The sequence below is a fragment of the Tamandua tetradactyla genome, chromosome 11, assembly GCF_023851605.1.
Source record: "Tamandua tetradactyla isolate mTamTet1 chromosome 11, mTamTet1.pri, whole genome shotgun sequence".
NCBI classification, from domain to species: Eukaryota; Metazoa; Chordata; class Mammalia; order Pilosa; family Myrmecophagidae; genus Tamandua; species Tamandua tetradactyla.
Genome location: NC_135337.1, coordinates 43,910,287 through 43,925,957, shown reverse-complemented (window position 1 = coordinate 43,925,957; position 15,671 = coordinate 43,910,287). Strand labels below are relative to the sequence as shown.

Sequence of the window (15,671 nt, the reverse complement as noted above, 5' to 3'; positions counted from 1 at the left end):
TGAGAAAGAACTGTCCGGGTGAGAAGAATTGGAAAAGATGTCCTTAAAGTGGCTACATTCGAGGTAGGTCTTAAGATTGGATAAGATTCTGACAAAGAGAGATGGCGAAAATATGTCTTGGAAAGGAGATTTTAATAAAGCTCAGAGAGTGGGAGCCTTAGAGCATGACTGGAGAACAAGTAATCCATATGGGCTCTCTTTTACAGTCTGAGGATAATAATCAAAAAATATTTTGTAAGCAATATCATAAAAAATTTATATGCTTCTATTATTTTAAAAACATATATACACATATATCAAATTGCATTAACCCCCTATGCAAAATGCACCTTGCCATGCAATCCTCATATCTGCCACTCTGACCTCAGTAGCGACCACTATTTCTATCTCACTCATTTCCATCTGTATTAGCCCTCCTGCTGCTTTTAAAGACAACCAAGGCCCCACATCAGGGCCTCTACACTGCCATTTCTTGGGCTTGGAAATCTCTTTCCCGAGGTAATTGTATGGCTTGATCTCACAAAGCATTCCAATTTCAGTTCAAATGTTGTCTCCTCAAAAGAACTTGCCTAGTCAAGCTACCTAAAATATTAGCGCCCTTTACTCCTTAATTCTTCACTCAGACTTATTTTTCTTTACATTAGTTGTCTCTACCCAAGATTAAAATCATTATCAAGGTCATCAAATACAAGAAAACTCTGAGAAACTGTCATAGCCAAGAGTTGCCTTAGAAGACATGACAACATATAATGTGGAATCCAGGAAGGGCTCCTAAAATAGGAGAAGGACCTTAGATGATAACTAAACTTTATTATATCTTAATAAAGTATGGACTTTAGTAATAGCAATTATCAATATTTGTTTATTATTGTGACAAATAACCATAGTGCTAATGGAATATGCTAACTATAAGGGAAACTGGTTACCTTAGAGCAATGCTTGGCACATGACAGTTTTTTATATATATTTGTCCAATTACCATAAGGACCTGTTTCATTTGTACCTCACAAGGTTCCTAAGATGGGCTACACAATTTTAAGTAACATTTGTTAGAAAGAGCAAATGTCAGATGCAAAATTCAAACTTAGTGCAAACCAATTTCAAAGTCTGTGTGTTTAATCAGAATTTAAGTTTGAAAAAGGAAATTTTGAACAGTGCACTGGCAGTCCCATGGTCCCCATGGATCTGTCTCTTGCTTCATACATGTTTGAATGGAATAGACCTGGAGTCTATCCATTCACCCCCCACTCCCCAACACCAACCCTTTAGCCTTGGACCATCCTCCAACTTCGTCTCTATTAGCAACCTATGGGACCATCTGCTCAGCCATCCCCTGCTTCCAGGAACAGCTATCACTGTTTTGTTGTAGTTCTTGCTAGCACCTCATTGTCCACCACCCAAGAGCTCCCGGATCTGTCAGAATTATTTTACTGTTATGGAGGTCTCCATCAACTGCCTGGTCAGCCTGTAATTGTGGGCTTCCCACACCTAACCCTCTCTGGGCTTCTATTCCCACTGTGATGATGTGGCCCTGAAGAACGACTGATCATTTCTTCCTCAAGTTGGTCAAGGAGAAACAAGAGGGCCCCATATGTCTCTTGAAGATGCAAAATTAGCATGGTGGCCCTTCTCCAGGGAATGCAGAAGTCATCCCAAATGAATAGGGTAAAACCCTGGATGCCATGGAAATGACCATGGTCCTGGAGAGGAAACTGAATCAGGCCCTATTGGGTCCGCATGCCCTGGGTTCCACCAACGCAGATCCTTTCTCTGTGACTTCCTGGACAGCCATTTCCTGGATGAGAAAGTGAAATCATCAGGAAGATGGGCAACCACCAGATGAGCTGCTACGGACTGACCAGCCTGTGGGGTGGACAAGTGGCAGTTGGAAAAGTTCACCCTCAAGCATGACTAGAAATTACTAGAGTCCTGAGACCTTTGATGGATACCTCTGAGTCCCCTGGCATCCAGGCTTCTGTCTGATCCCCATCCTCCAGCCAGGAGGTATGTTTTTAACCAAACACCTTTCAGGCCTCTAAACAAGCCATGTACCAAATGCAAATAATAAAGCTTTTTGCAGGCCTCCAAAAAAGGAAATTGGGGTACTGAATTTGTACTTACTGTAGGTGCAGTAGGAAATGATGGGAGGCTTTGAGCAGGAATAGTAACAAAGTGGCTTTTCAAAGTCAAGGATGGATTAAGAAGGGCAGAGCCAGTGGTGGGAAGTTCAATTTTAAGATTATTACAATGGTACGAATTAAAAGAAATGAGACCTAAATTAGATGGCAGTAGGAATAGAAATAAATGATGGGAGTAAGTGGCATTTTGATCTAGGAATCCATAGGTATGACAACTGATTCAAGGTAGTGAGTAAGGAAACAAAATAGAGATTAAAGAGAAGTTTAGAATTTGGATGTTGAGTAGAACGTTAGTATCATTAATTGGAATGAGGAATAGAAATTCTTCCCTGATCTTCCTATACATCTACATATTTCATTTGGTTGTCATCAGCAGCAAATGAAATATAAATAGAGGAAATCCTTTGAAAAAGTTAAAAGCACCAGACAAAATATAAATTATTTTCAAAATGAATTTTTAATAGGATTTCTTAGTGAAAAGATAGAGCAGGAGGAGTTTATTATACATCTTAGTGTAGGTTTAGCTTTATTTGACAGCGCATTATGAAAGTTTTTTAAATTTTATTTTTTATCTCTGGAACAAAGCTTTGATGATTAAAAAAAAAAAGCACTGTAGAAAGCGTATTGAGACCTCTGCTCTCCACATAAGTCTTGGGTTATTAGATGATAATTATTACTATCACTTAATATCTATCTGAGTACAACAGTGAACCATACAACCTACAGAACAAATGAATGGTGTTACCCTAGAGCAAAGTAATTTGTTTATGATCAATAGTCTATCATTAGCATAATGTTTATTTTATGCATTTGCAGACTTTTTATCACCTGAATTGTGGTTTATAAATATTAACCTATTGATCCTTGCTGCTCTTCCATCCGCTGTAAGAGTTTCTGATAAACAGCATCATTTCTTTTTTTTTTTTTTTTAGGTGAAGGACAAAACAATAAAGCAAATCTCTAGACATCTGATGACTGGACAAGGTTGTAGTAAGATTCAGAATCCAAGGTTGTCTAGTCACATAAATTCCACAAGCTTTCCTAGAAGCTTATATCTCAACTCGTCTATAAAATCCTAACAGATAATACGTTCTCTTTTAAATAAAAATGTAGAATGAGTCCAATAACATAACATAAATATTTCACCCAGAATTGTGACTTGTGACACATATGCTTTAAGAATTATCAGATAATATACTGAAAATGTACTTGATTAGCTCCACAAAAATTTACTACCATTTATTTTCTTTTCTGTTTTCTCTTTCAAGGTTCAGCAACAAGTTATTAAGAAAGGTTTCCTGAATTCTTCCCTGGAAATGTTTTTTTTTCATTCTTTGAGGGGTTCATTACTCTAAGTAGCAATCTGATTTCATTTAAGTAATGAAGATCAGCCCTCTGAATCACCAAAATAATATACCCTCAAAATAATTTTAAAAAGTACATTTAGTGGCGTCTAAGAAATCCATTATTTTTCTTACACTTTGTTTTACTTGGTTAGTATGGATTCCTGACAAAAAGTTTTATTTGGTTCATTATTTCTTTAATTCATTTTGCTAAAGTAAACCTGACACAAGACTGAAGCGTGAGACCAGCATTCAAGCGATATTTAATGAAAATTTGGAGCACAAAAGCTCTTCTATTATTCATGTTTCCTGATTTGTACTGAAAAATGGGTGCACAGATGTGTGTTCCTTTGATAGGGTTCAAATTAGCAGTGAGCTTTTGAAAATCCATCCTTAGTATCTTCGACAAATGTCTTTTTACCTGCTTATCTTGAGCAAAACAGAGACTTTTAAATCAAACCTCTATTTCATCTATTTCTTTCTTTATTACTGAAATGAATAAAGTAATTTTGCATGGAAACTTAAATACTTATCAAAATTGGGAAGTAATAAGTGCAACAATAAAACCATTTGTTAGAAGCTCCGTGTATTATTATAGTCTGTTATTATGACTGAAGTGATACACTTGTCTTTTTAGAGGGAGTTATATGGATTTCTTAAGCCAAGGAACCAGGCATAAAATCATGTGTGTGCAAGGTAAGGATCAAGATTACGGCCAGTTGAATTCCATGAAATTTGTTTATGCAAAGCAACTTCAAAACTAGGAACCAACAGCCCCCATTTTACTACTTGCATCACAATAAGACTCTCAGTAACAGGTCTGATAAATCCACATTCAGTTCCATATGGTCATTTATCGCCCCTATGTCTTTGAAAGTAAAATACTGTGAAGGCGGCATTTGAGATTGTGGTGACAGATTACTCTTCTCAATGAAATCAAAGGCTGTGGCCATCTGCAATGAAATAGATGAGCCACAGCTGGCTTTCATAATAATCAATCCTGATTGCAGCAGAACTGTGGCACTTCTGGATTGATTGTGAGGACCTGCTGTGACAAACAATACTGACCAATTCAGTCACATTGACAACCAGTTATTTCTTATGTTTAGATACAGACTCTACCACATGTCATCAGAGGAAGGGAAAAATTGGAAATCAAACAAGAGATTTGATCAATAGTGGAAACCTGAAAATTAAGAAAATCCTTAAACCACATTCGGAGACTAAACTATCCACAGGATGTCACAATACTGAGACTACATCTATACTGTGTCAGTGAAAAAGTCTTACTCCTTAGTAAGATTCCTATCGTTGCCTCCACTAACGCAACCCCACGGAGTCAAGGGGTCCATTATAGGGGCAATAGGCCTCTCGACTTCATAATTTTTCCTAGGTTCCCCAAGCATGGGTGATTGGACAAGGGATATACCTCTGATGAAAAGACAGATAACTGGCATGGAAGTTTCATAGGAAATCGTGGCCTAAGCCAATCAAATTCTCATTTTGGGTATAAGGAATTGAGCATCCAAGACAGCAAGTTAATGAGCTGTGGAAAACTAAGCCTAAACTTATATAATCTTCAGGACTGGGTAAGCCATTAATGACCAAATATAAGTGGTCCAAAAGGGAAAACATGGCTAATATATATTGACTACTTACTCTATACCAGGCACTATATTGAATGTTTATCATCCACTATCTCTTTTAAACCTCACATCACTATTAAAACTATTGGTAAGATTCTTTGTATAACTGAAGAGAAATCTGAGATTTGGAGAGTTTAATTCAATTTCCTCCATTGTATCAGTGGGAAATAAAGACAGCAATGAAGCTCAGTTCTGTTGGACTTCTCTGGATTACTCAGCCACCCTACTGGGCATCCATGAGAGAGGTGAAGGGGATAGAAGAAGTGACCTTATCACATATCCCTGAGGGTGTGAACTAATTTCCTTTTAGCTTCTGAGCTGCAGTTCCCATAAGGTCTAAATGTTCCATGGATCTCTATCCTAATGTTCTCATGGATTCCACTGTGTCTCTAGACTGATACAGTGAATTGTTTTTATCTTGAGACAAACAATTCTGAATAGAACAGAAATCATGGTATTTTAGATCTGTGCGACATATTACCTTAGTCAAGCTATCCAGATAATTAAAGCCAAGGTAATATTTGTCTTCATTTCTTCAGACATTTGTTTCAACTTTTATTTCACTCTGATTTCAGAGATTTGACCTTAGTATTGCTGTGTTTTTCTGAATACAGGATATGTAATTATCTAGTGACTGTAAGTAATGTGAAATTTGGGTTTTGTCAGCAATTTCCTACTTTTCAATTTAAAAGGAACACCCAAGACCAAATCAGAAAAGATTGGCTTATTTATTATTAATAATGGCATGATATTTGAATACGCATATGCTTCTTCCATATTGTGAAATGAAATTTTAAACCTGTTCCAAATGACTGGGTCACTAATGGCTTCAGACCATTATTATGTTGCAGTCATGTAAATGAACGCCCTATTTGAAGATAGCAGAACCAGTCCCTTTCCTCACTCTTTAGCTGCTTACATTGTTATTCTAAGAAGAAGGGCTTGGGGATTTAATGCCCAAACTTCCCTTCGCTGGAAATGATAAAGAAGGTCTGAATGATTCAGATAACCCCCAAATTTCTGAAGAATGCTGCTTTGATGTATTATGGGAGTGACATTCAAAGAATAAAAATATTTGCATTATTTTACAGTGAACATTATTTGTGCATTTCAGTCTCTGGATTTTACTGTCCAGGGTTTTGTTTGAAGGTTCTGTTTGTTCATTTTGTTGAAGGAGTTTAAGTTCTGCCAAATTTGGCAAATTTAAGTTTCAGATATTCAAAGGCCAGATCCTCCAATGGATACGTCGTTACTTGCCTGTGGCTTAGTCTGGGCAGGGCTTCCATATTATCTGGGAACCCACCAGCATTATTTTTTGTTGTTGTTTCATGTTCCACAAGCAGGCAGTACAATAAGCAATTCTTTTCCAGCGAGTCAACTACTGCTATGTTTAGCAGTAGTTAACTGTTTAAGCAAATCTAGTACACTGAAACAACAATTTGAGATGTATAATGAGGCCCAGAAATAGTTGCTTAATGTTTCCATTACTTCAATAGTGCCTCGCCATCATTCTCCCTAAAATTGTTTTTCTTTGTTTTTAAAGAGGGGTGGACAGCAAAGGTTACTTATTGCAAAAAATATTAAGGCTCCTTTATTTTCTTTGATTCTATTCACAAATTCTGTGTCATTACAGATAAATTGCTGAAAAAATTTGCAGATAATCTTGTTCTGATTGCCTTAAACTCGTTCACTGTATTTTCCTTAGAATAATGCCCTCACTATAATGGAATTTCAAATATATTAACAGATACAGCCATTGATCTTTCTTCCTGTTCTAAAAAAGAACTATTAAATATGTAGGCTGTTTTCATATAAATAAAATACATGATCACCATTTAAATATATGTACATTTATATTTTATATAATTCTACTTATTTCTATACCATGTTTTTAAGGAATAATGACACATTTTATATTTCTTTGAGTTACAGGGCTTTTGCCATGACAAAACAAACAAAGCCTACCTTTTAAAGAGGCACAGATATAATGTATGAACTAGTCATTGAACATGGATGGAATGGAATGTCAAGTATGAGATTCTTTTTTTTCTTAGAGTTTGGACCCAAGTTCCAAGGGTCAAGGGTCAAGATCAACTTTCTAGAACATCTATGCAAGATACGTTGAAAGGTTGTGAAACTGGTTTAGTAACTATACCTTACAGGTATAGATAAATCAGGAGATTGATAGAAAGAGGATATCTTTGAAGGTAGTTGTGAATGGGCCCAAGTGAAGGGGGCCTCAAGACAGCTCTGCTAAACATGTGTCTCCTGGAACGTGGGAGGAGTTGCGGGGAGAAGTCTAAAAGAAAGCAGCCATGTTAGCAGAGAAGGAAGAAGAGTTCTGCCCTTAGAGGGAGGTGCTCTTCCATGGGTAATGGTGGTAGAGTAGAAGGTGAAGGGCAAGAATAAAGGAATTTTCCTGTCCACCAAGTATATTAACAAGGGGCAGCTGGTCTTGAGTCAATTTGAAAGAACCTAAAAGGAAATTCAAGGAAAAAGTGGAGTTGTACCGTTGTACGCGGAAGCTGATGAGGAATTGTAGGCATTCAGTCCAAACTAGAGACTTGTCCAGCAGAAGGCACACCCCCACCCCCCATGGGAGGATCGCTGAGCATTCCACAGGACTCTATAAAAGAAATATCAGTATTTGGGCATTTCCCACACATATACGGCATCTCTGCCTGATACCATGACACCTTCAAATATGACCTTAAATGCGCCTTATCTCACCTGAGGAGCCAGAAGCGGAAGGCAGAGTTGGAGGAGAGTAGGAGAGATATGGAATAAGATAAGGAAAGAGTGAAGAAGCCATGACAATTTTTCCACTGCAGTATACCGAGTTGAGTCAGGTCCAAACTGGTCGTTTGGAAGAAGCCTTAAATTAGATCAGAGAATGAAACTTTGATAATAAATAAACTAGATTTTAGAATCCAAAGAAATGAGTTTATGTCATGTAAGAATGACCAGAAACATAAGGAGATATGCCCAAGGGTGCATATTAGGGCAGGGAAAAACAATTTAGCTGCATATGTTCAAAGGGAAACTGAGGAAAAGAATAAAATTGTTTTCTACTACTACCTTACCAAGTCCAGCTCCTTCATTATATGCATACATAGAGATGTTTCATCAGGATTAAACCAAGTGTATGTTGGTAAATACACACATATGAACATTTAATGAAGTGAGTCTACTGAGGTAATTCTGCATATTCAGTTCAATTGTTTTCAGAAATATTCATTTAATTTTTGTTGGATTAATATTCTAAAGGAAGGCAAAGCAGAATAAGGGAGATAGAGATTGACAGAGTGGAGTGCTGTCAGACCCAGTGTCTGTTACCAAGGTGCTGTCTGAGTAGAGATCTGCCTAAACTGATGGACTATACCTTGAATTTGGGGAAAGACCATTTCACACCAGAGGATACAGCAAGGACAGAGGCCTGAGCCTGGACACACTTACCATGTTCAAAGCCCAGTGAGAAGGCCGTGGGGTGGAATGGTTGGAAGCGGAGAGAAGGTGTGGTCAGAAATGTTCCAGGTCAAGCAGAACCTCACAAACAATGGAAAGGACTTTGGATTCTGCTCTGAGTGTGAGATTGCTAAGCTTTGGAGATTTTTAATGATGTGATGCACATTTTAAAAGGCTCCTCTCACATGTTTTGATTTTTTCTAATTATTGTGTCTGTCTGGGGGGTGGGCAGGGCATGCATTGTCCAATTGGCCACATTGCACTCTGCCTATTGTCTAACACTAGGACTGTTTCATGCATTCACTTTACCTTCTTCATCCTGAAGACACTCGAATCTATAAACCTTATCCCAGGCTCCAACATTTTCTGCCTTTTATCACACAATAGGAAAACACTCATGAAACATAAGCTCAAGCTGCTACCCTTCATGTTTCCTTTCTTTCTTTGGTGCATCATGTTTACCAGACATTTCTCAGTTCATTTTCTGAATTCTGAAGCAGTTCTAAATCTTTTGAGCTTTCTGGGGTCTCTTGTGGCATGGAGAATCATTTAGGGTTAAGAAATTAGCTACTCCATTTGCACACCAATGTTTATAGCAGCGTTATTTACAATTGCAAAGAGATGGAAACAGCCAAAATGTCCATCAACAGAAGAATGGCTAAAGAAACTGTGGTATATACATACGATGGAATATTATGCAGCTTTAAGACAAGATAAACTTATGAAGCATGTAATAACATGGATGGACCTAGAGAACATTATGCTGAGTGAGTCCAGCCAAAAACTAAAGGACAAATACTGTATGGTCCCACTGATGTGAACGGACATTCGAGAATAAACTTGGAATATGTCATTGGTAACAGAGTCCAGCAGGAGTTAGAAACAGGGTAAGATAATGGGTAATTGGAGCTGAAGGGATACAGACTGTGCAACAGGACTAGATACAAAAACTCAAAAATGGACAGCACAATAATACCTAATTGTAAAGTAATCATGTTAAAACACTGAATGAAGCTGCATCTGAGCTATAGGTTTTTTTTTTGTTGTTTGTTTGTTTGTTTTTTACTATTATTACTACTTTTATTTCTTTTCTGTATATTAACATTCTATATCTCTTTCTGTTGTTTTGCTAGTTCTTTTCCTAAATCGATGCAAATGTACTAAGAAACGATGATCATGCATCTATGTGATGATGTTAAGAATTACTGATTGCATATGTAGAATGGTATGATTTCTAAATGTTGGGTTAATTTCTTTTTTTCCGTTAATTAATAAAAAAAAAAAAAAAGAAATTAGCTACTCCAGAAGGTTTTAAGCCTGTTGCCAATTAGAGAGCAGTAGGTTCCAGAGATGTTTTTGATATCTCTTGAAGAACAACCAGGCAAAACCGAAACAGGACTTATGCCCAGGCAAGGTCATCCCTAGGGAATGGAGTCCAATCAGAATACATCATGAAATGAGACCCTGACTCCAAAACTTACTGTCATAGAAACAAAATCAGTTGAAAATTCACTTTCAAGACAGACTTGTAGAAGAAAAGAAATCTCCAAGAAGCAGACTATGTATGTTTAGAAGTGGAAGGAAAATGGTGCCAATTTGTTCCAAAAATGGCATGTGTGAGGGGTCAGTTGGACTTAAAAAAAGCAACTTCCGGCTTTCTTTTTCTTGCAGCAGACCCTTCCTTCTACTGTCTCCTTGAGTCCCGAGGATGGCAGGAGAATTCAGAACCACTCTACCAAGCCAGTACCTGGTGGATCTTCCAATTTCATTCTTTACAATAGCTCAAATAAGTCATTTTTTGGCATTTATTTTACTCTCTTAAGAGATTTCCAGACCTGGCTCTATCTACTCCTGAACTGAGTTCATGTAGTCTATAAATTCCCATAGCAAATTTAATTATTATTTGCTCTGTTTAATATGTATTGCCAGTTAGAGTCATTAAGTATGTACTAGGTGTTAAGCACTCTAGGACCTGGGTATTAAGCCTTAGATAAAACAAGATTAATAAGAATCATTCTGCCCTTGATGAGTACGTGTTCTAGTAGAGTAAACAGAACTATAAATAGATAAATGGTGATGTAGTCTATTAACTGTTATTACAGAGGTAAAAATAAAGTGTGGACGCACAGAAGATATGCTCTTGCTGATGGGAGAGGATCACATGAACAATCTAGCACCACATTTCTCACTTGTCACTTTATATTTTAACTCATACTAGGATCCAGTAAAAAACGATTTCATGTGTTACAAATCCTAAAGGTTGTAAAGGTAAGATGGCAGAAGGTCTTTGAATGAGATCTTAAAGAACTAGAATTGTATACTATACTAATGGGGAATCCACTAAGGGTGTTTAAGATAATTTACTTGATTGTAACTACATTTCCTCATTCATGTCACCAAGCCAGGCTTCTCCTCTGAGCTGATTTATGTAAACAAAAGGCTACATTCTTCACATCTGCATGTGGATGTCTCAAGGCTCTTGTAAACATAACACGCTCAAAATCTTCCATTCCCTTCCAGTCTAGTTCTTCCCCATCTCTGAAAATGACCCAACCAAGAACTGAAAGCCAAAAACTTGAAGGAATTCTTGTTTTCTTTTTCCCTCATTCCCCCATCGCCAAGTCCTTCCCCCCCTTCCTCTGGATTGTCTTTTGAGTCTGTACATTCCTATTAATATCCATTATTCTTATCCCTAGTCAATCCCTCCTCATGCTGCACCTCTACTATGGAAATGACTTCGGCTTTTCCACTTCCACTCACGCCTTGCCAGAGTCCATCCCCTGCAGCAGACAAGAGTGATCCTAAATGAAAACCAGATGAAGTCACTCAACCCTACCCCCACCCTTTCTTGAAGCAATACGCACTCTCCTCCAAGTTCTTCATATTGTACTTAGAACAAAATTCAGAATCCTTACCATGGCTTCCAATTTCAGAACAGACTGGCTTTCTTACCTCTCCAATTACACTAAACCACTCTCTTTCTTACCTTCTAAGTTCTAACCCCAACCTTCTTTTAGTTTCTAAATATGTCAAACAATTCCCCCATCACACATGATGCTTTCCCTTCCTACAATGTGCTTTTCCACACCCCCACATGGTGACTTCTTAGTCCTCAGTTTTTAACTTAAATCTAATCTTAAAACTTCCTTGGCTGCTCTCTGGCTCCCACTCATTTATGTCATAGAACATAATTTGTATCCTTCATAGCACGTTTCATAGCCTATAATTAACTAGTTTAGACTAGATAGATAGAAAGATAGACAGACAAACAGACAGGTATTATTTTCTTGTTAATAATGCCTGCCCCATTGCACTGCAGCCAACACAAGATCGCTTTTGTTCACCACTGTATCATCATTAAAAGCTCAATACATTTTTGTTGAATGAATAAACTGCAATTTTCTCTTCACCACTTTTCTTTGAAATTATGGAACTAATCTGTATGTATTTCAAAATTATTGTATTTAGGTATCTGAAATAAACCCTGTCTTTCCACTAAGGACCAAGAAGCATAAAATAGATACCCTACTCCATCCACCCTCTTTTCACAGCAAAGTACCAAGAGAACAATATCACAGGACATTTAAAATACTGTAATATGTGGTGCTTGTTTTTTTCACTCGAATTGTCCTCTGAATTGTTTTTTGGTTTTAGTTTTCTTTTCTGCGTGTAACCCGGCAGGCACCGGGAATTGAACTGGGGTCTCCAGCATGGCAGGCAAGAATTCTGCCACTGAGCTATGGTCGCACTGCCCTGAATTGTTTCATATTCCTACATATGGCCAATTATCAGATATATTGAATGTTTAAATGAGATACATATTTATTCACTATATTCTGCATCAAAATAAACAGTTAAGTTTGCTTCTCTATTGTTTGTGTCTTAGCAAAAGAAAAAACTTAAATCCACCAAAGTCTTGTTTTAAAATTTAAAGTACTGTAGGTAACTTTTAATTTCAAGTGCACATAAACATTTTTTCCATGATATTTCACCCCCAGCTTCTGGCCAAAATATAGGGAAAAAGCTGTTCTTTCTATCCTTGCAGAATTTCAAGTTTTAATGGGGAAAAAAGGCACCAATAATCTTTTAAGAAATCCTGTTTGCATACTATTTCCAGTCTCATTTTGCAGACCAAGACGTTTGGGTAGGCTTGGTATGCCAGGGATAAGCAGTTGAAGGCTTTTATCTGAAGCAAAACCAACCTCCAATCCTAATTAAAATACTGATATTAGACATCAGTTTAGTTTAAATGATTGCACTTCTGGAATATAGTCTCTCATCCACGTTCCTGCTGATGGCTTAAATTTTCATTTCAGCTCTTATTCACCTAACAAAGAATTGAAGTATTGTCCCGCTTTTTGTTGTCATGCAAACATCACTGGAGTTATGTAAAGAAAACAAAATTACTAAAACCTCATAGCACTGTATTGGTGATAACAGCTTCGGAAGTATTTATTATTCATTTTCCCCCCTGGAGGATTTAGTATAATACAAAAAATGTCTTGTGACTCTTTATTTATGTTGTCTTACACATTTTAGAAAAGGAACACAGAAACACATACACATGCATATAACACTTCAATAGGCAAATGAATTTGATATTGGCATTTTAAGCTCATGGTTTCCTAAACGGCAAAAACTCGAGAAAGCATGAACTGGCAAAACTAGCACAAACTCTGTTTATAATGCCAAGCATCTATGTAGTAGATACTTAGCACTTATCCATCAGTAAGAATATGCCCTAAATTTTTTGAAAATACCTCCTAATAAAATCAGCAAAGGACACATATTTTCTGTCCTTCATCCCGAGACCACTTTGTTTCTATCTTTTGATCCAGTTGCCTTCAAACCTTCTAAGAAGCCCCTAAATTTCTACTTGCATTGCATGTTGCTAGCACTGCTGCTAGTCCCTCATTATTATTTCACTCAGTACTCTGGAACCTAGCATGAAGTCAAATGTAAAGTGACAAGTGAAAACCAAGGGGCTTCAAAGTACAAACTGTATATGATCTTCTTGCCATAACAGAATAGTGTCATTGTCCTGCAAAATTAGAGCATCCATGATCTTCTACTCCAGAGAATTAGCAGCACGTATTCTCTTCTGTAGCTAAAAGGAACTCCTGAGCACTTTGGAATTGTTCCCCAGAAGAAGGAGGGAGTCCCAAATTCTCCATATAAACACTTTCCTCAAATGGTAAACATTTCATTTGTTAAATTGATAATTATTTACTGGGCATTGATCCTAAATGCTGGGCATAAAGCAATGAGTCAAGTCAAAAATCTATTTCTCATGGAGCTTTCATTATAATTGGGAAGAGACAGATGAACACAAGTGAATAAATACAATAAATATATTGGGCCAGAGCATGATAAGTACTGTGGAGGGAAGGAAGGCAAGGAGAGGTTAGGTTGGGTGGGAGATGAGTGATGGAGAGTGGAAACAATTTTAATAGAATGATTAGGGAAGATTTCACTCTATGAAAGACATTTTGGAAAGTTCCTGAAAGAATTTTGCAGATAGAATATATGGGAGAAAGGCATGCTAGACAGAGTAAATAATAAGTGCAAAGGCCCTGAAGACGCCACATACTTTGTTTGTGATGAAGGAAGAGCAAGATGGTCAAAATGGCTCAAGCGGAGAGAGTAACAGGGAGAGCATAAGATGAGTCAGAAGGGTCAGGGGTAGGAGGCAGGGATTCCAGGTAAGGACTTGCAGGCCAGTGTAAGAACTGTGGCAGTTACGCTTTTTGTGAATTACAGAAGCCATTGGAGGGTTTTGAGTAGAGGAGTAGATGAATGCAGACTGCAGGGAGACAGGGAGACAATAGGGCAAAATCCAAGAAGCTATATGAAACCACGAAAATAATGCAGGTGAATATGTGGCCTGCATCAGAATAGCAGTGATGGACGTGGTGAGAAACGGTTGGATTCTGGCTATTTCTGATGACAGAGGTGACAGAATTTACAGAGGATTTTATGTGAGATGTAAAACCAAGAGTAGATCCAAGGACAGATACCTCTGAGTTACATTGAAAGGATGTAATATAAATGCCTCCTTTCCTCGAAACCTTTTATATCACCTGGATCAAGGATATTAGAGACCTGCTACTCGTCTTTTAAGGCTCATGTTGGATTTCATGTCACTCTGGCAGTCTTCCCTGACATCAGTACATTGGATTAACACATTTCTAGTCTCTGTGTGCCCAATTCATCCCTATGAGAGTTCTTTTCCTCATTTGCATTGATTTGCTTTTGCTGTACTGCCCACCAAAATTCGGTGGCTGAAAACAAACAACAACAATGTGTATTTAGCTCATGAGTTTGCAGCGTGGTAATTGGCGTAGCCGCATGGTTCTTCTGGTCTGTAATTAGCTTGTGAGTCAGCAGTGGTCAGCTGATTTATGGTGCCCTCATGTAAGATGGCCGAGATGACTGGGCTCTCTTTCCCTGTGGTCGCTCATCCTCCTGCAGGCTGCTTGGGCTTGTTTACACAGCACTCAAAGTGTTTCTGAGCACCAGAGCAGAAGCTGCAACCCCTCCTGAAGCCTAACTTCACAACTACCACGATTTCACTCTGCCACATTCCGTTGGTCAAAGCAAGTCATAAAATCCTGCCCAGATTCAAGAAATGAGGAAACAGACTTCATCTGTTTACAGAGGTTGTCAAGTATTGTTGCAATTTCTGTAATCTACTGCATCGTTTAATGTGATTGCCTGTTTTGATGTCTCTTTTCCAGGCTATAAAGTCCACCAAGCAAGGAACAGGTCTCTTTGTTCACCATTGCATCCCGAGATAATAGGTATTAAATAAATATTGGCTAAAGTAATGACTGAGTGAAAAAAATGAATGAGTGAGAGAATCAATTGGAGAACAAACTAAAATGTCAGTCTGCAAATGTTATGATCACTTCATCTGCCCCTGTCTCTTGAGTTCTGCATCAGAATCTGTATACATTCAATATCTATAGCCTGTGCTATTGCTTCAAAGCAAAGATCTGAATTCAGGTGGTCATGTACCAGAGGTGGTCAAATTAAGCAACATTTCTTAAGTTTTTTAAACATTACAAATACTTAGGATC

General features: G+C 37.7%; 1 long non-coding RNA gene across 1 annotated transcript in view; it reads right to left on the bottom strand.

Moving 5' to 3' along the window:
- Positions 1-15,671, bottom strand: part of LOC143650114 (uncharacterized) — a 61,640-nt gene that overhangs the window by 33,874 nt on the left and 12,095 nt on the right. The gene's annotated exons all lie outside the window — the stretch shown is intronic.